This window comes from Cryptomeria japonica, unplaced genomic scaffold, assembly GCF_030272615.1.
Source record: "Cryptomeria japonica unplaced genomic scaffold, Sugi_1.0 HiC_scaffold_314, whole genome shotgun sequence".
Lineage (NCBI taxonomy): Eukaryota > Viridiplantae > Streptophyta > Pinopsida > Cupressales > Cupressaceae > Cryptomeria > Cryptomeria japonica.
Window position 1 is genome coordinate 65,062 of NW_026729136.1, and position 6,185 is coordinate 71,246.

General features: G+C 63.4%; 1 non-coding gene across 1 annotated transcript; it reads left to right on the forward strand.

Moving 5' to 3' along the window:
• On the forward strand, positions 1-119 carry LOC131870331 (5S ribosomal RNA). Its single transcript, XR_009368652.1, has one exon. It is a non-coding gene; the product is annotated as a 5S ribosomal RNA (ribosomal RNA).
• The last annotated feature ends 6,066 nt before the right edge of the window (positions 120-6,185 follow it).

The following is a 6,185-nucleotide window of genomic DNA, read 5'->3' on the forward strand; positions in this document are numbered from 1 at the left end:
GGGTGCGATCATACCAGCGTTAGTGCACCGGATCCCATCAGAACTCCGCAGTTAAGCGCGCTTGGGCCGGAGTAGTACTGGGATGGGTGACCTCCCGGGAAGTCCCGGTGTTGCACCCTTTTTTAGTTTTTCGCCGGGCGTCGCAATGCTATTTGAATAAACCTTTTGCCCGTTTGCGTTCTCGTCGGGGCCGGGCCGGGCCGGGGTGCGCTGCCCGCACTACCGCGCGCGCGGGGGCGACACCGAGCGCGCACCCGAGGCGCCCCGAGCACACAGGCCACGGTGCAACCCGGGCGTTGTGCGCGCACCCCGGTGCGCCCGAGGTGCTGCGCGCGCACCCAGGTGAAATCGGTGTGCACCTCGGCCAGTGCGCGCTCGGTCGAGTCGCGCACGTTGGCCAAGGTGCACGGTGATGTTTCTTACTCTAAGGTTCCGCACCAGACGCCCGGGACAGGTGAGCGAAGCTGGGCGGGGCCGGGTGCGCGGCCGGGGCAGGTGCACGCAGCTGGAGAGAGCTTTGGAGCACACTTCGGAGCGCACCAATGATGCGCTCCATTCAAAAGTTTCCTGAAAAGGCAAAAAAAGTTGAGATTATAGAATTTCCCACTTGAGAGATTGTAAAAAAAAAAAATTTAAAATGAAGGAAACGCGGGTGCCAAGGTGTGCGCAGCCCAGCCAAGGTGTGCGCACCAAGGCGCCCACCCTGGCGAAGGTGCACGCAAGGTGCGCACCCGAGGCAAACCGGACAATTAACCCAACTTTCGACTTCGCGCGCACCTTGGAGCGCACTTCGGAGCGCTCCTTGGTGCGCACCAATCTTGGGCACCTCGGAGTGCACCATGGCGCCCACCAAGGTGCGCACCCGGGGCAAACCGAGCTCCGACTTCGTGCGCACCTTGGAGCGCACGAAAGGTGCGCACCATGGCGCCCACCAAGGTGCGCAGCCCAGCCAAGGCGTGCGCATCAAGGTGCGCACCCTGGCGAAGGTGCGCACCCGGGGCAAACCGAGCTCCGACTTCGTGCGCACCTTGGAGCGCACAAAAGGTGCGCAACCCAGCCAAGGTGTGCGCACCCCGGTCAAACCGAGCTCCGAATCGTGCGCACCAGAGGTGCACGCCATCGTGCGCACCTTGGAGCACACTTCGGAGCCCTCCTTGGTGCGCGCCGATGTTGCGCACCTCGGAGCGCACCCGGGGAAAACAATGCAATTAACCCGACTTTCGACTTCGTGGGCACCTCGGAGCGCTCTCGGGTTCGCACCTCGGAGCACACCGAGGTGCGCACCTTTGATGCGCTGCCTTCACCAATTTCCAGAAAAGGCAAGAAAACATTGAGAAGGTGTGCGCACCGAGGTGCCCACCCTGGCGAAGGTGCACGCGAGGTGCGCACCCGGGGCAAACCGGGCTCCGACTTCGTGCACGCCGCACCTTGGAGCACACTTCGGAGCGCTCCTTGGTGCGCACCAGGGCGCGCAACCCAGCCGAGGTGCCCACCCCGGCGAAGGTGCACGCGAGGTGCGCACCCGGGGCAAACCGGGCTCCGACTTCGTGCACGCCATGGTGCCCACCGCGGCGAAGGTGCACGCGAGGTGCGCACCCGGGGCAAACCGGGCTCCGACTTCGTGCACGCCGCACCTTGGAGCACACTTCGGAGCGCTCCTTGGTGCGCACCATGGTGCCCACCAGGGCGCGCAACCCCGCCGAAGGTGCACGCGAGGTGCGCACCCGGGGCAAACCGGGCTCCGACTTCGTGCACGCCGCACCTTGGAGCACACTTCGGAGCGCTCCTTGGTGCGCACCATGGTGCCCACCAGGGCGCGCAACCCCGCCGAAGGTGCACGCGAGGTGCGCACCCGGGGCAAACCGGGCTCCGACTTCGTGCACGCCATGGTGCGCACCGCGGCGAAGGTGCGCACCCGGGGCAAACCGGGCTCCGACTTCGTGCACGCCGCACCTTGGAGCACACTTCGGAGCGCTCCTTGGTGCGCACCAGGGCGCGCAACCCAGCCGAGGTGCCCACCCCGGCGAAGGTGCACGCGAGGTGCGTACCCGGGGCAAACCGGGCTCCGACTTCGTGCACGCCGCACCTTGGAGCACACTTCGGAGCGCTCCTTGGTGCGCACCATGGTGCCCACCAGGCCGCGCAACCCAGCCAAGGTGTGCGCACCAAGGTGCACGCGAGGTGCGCACCCGGGGCAAACCGGGGTCCGACTTCGTGCACGCCGCACCTTGGAGCACACATCGGGGCGCTCCCGGGTTCGCACCGGCGTTGCGCACCGTGGTGGGCACCTCGGAGCACACCAAGGTGGGCAGCGAGGTGCGCACCTTTGATGCGATGCCTTCACTAATTTCCATAAAAGGCAAAAAAAAAACGAGATTTTAAAATTTCCGTTTTGAAAGATAGTGAGAAAAAGGGAATGCTGGTGCCATCTTGAGCCCGCCCTGGTGCGCAGCCCAGCCAAGGTGTGCGCACCAAGGTGCCCACCCTGGCGAAGGTGCGCGCCCGGGCAATTAACCCAACTTCCAACTTCGCGCGCGCCAGGGTGGGAGCGCACCCAACAACCGGGCCTGGGAAGAGCCAATGCGAGAAACCCCACCAAACGCTCTGACAAAAAAAGAGGGGGCGCTCCAGTAACCCCGCTTCGGAGCGCACCCTGGGCAAACCCAGCCAAGGTGCCCACCCCGGCCAAGGTGCAGGCGAGGTGCGCACCCGGGGCAAACCGGGCTCCGACAACGTGCACGCCGCACCTTGGAGCACACTTCGTAGCGCTCCCGGGTGCGCACCTCAGAGCACACCAAGGTGGGCAGCGAGGTGCGCACCTTTGATGCGCTGCCTTCACTAATTTCCAGAAAAGGCAAAAAAAAAAGGAGATTTTAAAATTTCCGTTTTGAAAGATAGTGAAAAAAACGGAACGCGCGTGCCATCTTGAGCCCGCCCTGGTGCGCAGCCCAGGTAAGGTGCCCACCCTGGCAAAGGTGCGCACCCGGGCAATTAACCCTACTTCCGACTTCGTGCGCGCCAGGGTGGCAACCGGGCCTCGGAAGAGCCAATGCGAGAAACCCCACCAAACGCTCCGACAAAAAAAGAGGCGGCGCTCCAATAACCCCGCTTCGGAGCGCAGCCGGGGCAAACCCAGCCAAGGTGCCCACCCCGACGAAGGTGCACGCGAGGTGCGCACCCGGGGCAAACCGGGCTCCGACAACGTGCACGCAGCACCTTGGAGCACACTTCGAAGCACTCCCGGGTGCCCACCGGCGTTGCGCACCGTGGTGGGCAGCGAGGTGCGCACCTTTGATGCGCTGCCTTCACTAATTTCCAGAAAAAGGCAAAAAAAAATGAGATTTTAAAATTTCCGTTTTGAAAGATAGTGAAAAAAAAGGAACGCGGGTGCCATCTTGAGCCCGCCCTGGTGCGCAGCCCAGGCAAGGCATGCGCACCAAGGTGCCCACCCGAGGTGCACACCCGGGGCAAACCGGGCTCCGACTTCGTGCAGGCCGCACCTTGGAGCACACTTCGGAGCGCTCCTTGGTGCGCACCATGGTGCCCACCAGGGCGCGCAACCCAGCCAAGGTCTGCACACTAAGGTGCCCACCCCGGCGAAGGTGCACGCGAGGTGCGCACCCGGGGCAAACCGGGCTCCGACTTCGTGCACGCCATGGTGCCCACCGCGGCGAAGGTGCACGCGAGGTGCGCACCCGGGGCAAACCGGGCTCCGACTTCGTGCACGCCGCACCTTGGAGCACACTTCGGAGCGCTCCTTGGTGCGCACCATGGTGCCCACCAGGGCGCGCAACCCAGCCAAGGTGTGCGCACCAAGGTGCACGCGAGGTGCGCACCCGGGGCAAACCGGGGTCCGACTTCGTGCACGCCGCACCTTGGAGCACACATCGGAGCGCTCCCAGGTTCGCACCAGCGTTGCGCACCTTTGATGCGCTGCCTTCACTAATTTCCAGAAAAGGCAAAAAAAAACGATATTTTAAAATTTCCGTTCTGAAAGATAGTGAAAAAAACGGAACGCGGGTGCCATCTTGAGCCCTTCCTGGTGCGCAGCCCAGGCAAGTTGTGCGCACCAAGGTGCCCACCCTGGCGGAGGTGCGCGCCCGGGGCAAACCGGGCTCCGACTTCGTGCACTGCATGGTGCCCACCAAGGCGCGCAACCCAGCCAAGGTGCCCACCGCAGCGAAGGTGCACGCGAGGTGCACACCCGGGGCAAACCGGGCTCCGACTTCGTGCACGCCGCACCTTGGAGCACACTTCAGAGCGCTCCTTGGTGCGCACCAGGGCGCGCAACCCAGCCGAGGTGCCCACCCCGGCGAAGGTGCACGCGAGGTGCGCACCCGGGGCAAACCGGGCTCCGACTTCGTGCACGCCATGGTGCCCACCGCGGCGAAGGTGCGCACCCGGGGCAAACCGGGCTCCGACTTCGTGCACGCCGCACCTTGGAGCACACTTCGGAGCGCTCCTTGGTGCGCACCATGGTGCCCACCAGGCCGCGCAACCCAGCCAAGGTGTGCGCACCAAGGTGCACGCGAGGTGCGCACCCGGGGCAAACCGGGGTCCGACTTCGTGCACGCCGCACCTTGGAGCACACATCGGGGCGCTCCCGGGTTCGCACCGGCGTTGCGCACCGTGGTGGGCACCTCGGAGCACACCAAGGTGGGCAGCGAGGTGCGCACCTTTGATGCGATGCCTTCACTAATTTCCATAAAAGGCAAAAAAAAAACGAGATTTTAAAATTTCCGTTTTGAAAGATAGTGAGAAAAAGGGAATGCTGGTGCCATCTTGAGCCCGCCCTGGTGCGCAGCCCAGCCAAGGTTTGCGCACCAAGGTGCCCACCCTGGCGAAGGTGCGCGCCCGGGCAATTAACCCAACTTCCAACTTCGCGCGCGCCAGGGTGGGAGCGCACCCAACAACCGGGCCTGGGAAGAGCCAATGCGAGAAACCCCACCAAACTCTCTGACAAAAAAAGAGGGGGCGCTCCAGTAACCCCGCTTCGGAGCGCACCCTGGGCAAACCCAGCCAAGGTGCCCACCCCGGCCAAGGTGCAGGCGAGGTGCGCACCCGGGGCAAACCGGGCTCCGACAACGTGCACGCCGCACCTTGGAGCACACTTCGTAGCGCTCCCGGGTGCGCACCTCAGAGCACACCAAGGTGGGCAGCGAGGTGCGCACCTTTGATGCGCTGCCTTCACTAATTTCCAGAAAAGGCAAAAAAAAAAGGAGATTTTAAAATTTCCGTTTTGAAAGATAGTGAAAAAAACGGAACGCGCGTGCCATCTTGAGCCCGCCCTGGTGCGCAGCCCAGGTAAGGTGCCACCCTGGCAAAGGTGCGCACCCGGGCAATTAACCCTACTTCCGACTTCGTGCGCGCCAGGGTGGCAACCGGGCCTCGGAAGAGCCAATGCGAGAAACCCCACCAAACGCTCCGACAAAAAAAGAGGCGGCGCTCCAATAACCCCGCTTCGGAGCGCAGCCGGGGCAAACCAAGCCAAGGTGCCCACCCCGACGAAGGTGCACGCGAGGTGCGCACCCGGGGCAAACCGGGCTCCGACAACGTGCACGCAGCACCTTGGAGCACACTTCGAAGCACTCCCGGGTGCCCACCGGCGTTGCGCACCGTGGTGGGCAGCGAGGTGCGCACCTTTGATGCGCTGCCTTCACTAATTTCCAGAAAAAGGCAAAAAAAAATGAGATTTTAAAATTTCCGTTTTGAAAGATAGTGAAAAAAAAGGAACGCGGGTGCCATCTTGAGCCCGCCCTGGTGCGCAGCCCAGGCAAGGCATGCGCACCAAGGTGCCCACCCGAGGTGCACACCCGGGGCAAACCGGGCTCCGACTTCGTGCAGGCCGCACCTTGGAGCACACTTCGGAGCGCTCCTTGGTGCGCACCATGGTGCCCACCAGGGCGCACCCGAGGCAAACCGGGCTCCGACTTCGTGCACGCCGCACCTTGGAGCACACATCGGAGCGCTCCCAGGTTCGCACCAGCGTTGCGCACCTTTGATGCGCTGCCTTCACTAATTTCCAGAAAAGGCAAAAAAAAACGATATTTTAAAATTTCCGTTCTGAAAGATAGTGAAAAAAACGGAACGCGGGTGCCATCTTGAGCCCTTCCTGATGCGCAGCCCAGGCAAGTTGTGCGCACCAAGGTGCCCACCCTGGCGGAGGTGCGCGCCCGGGGCAAACC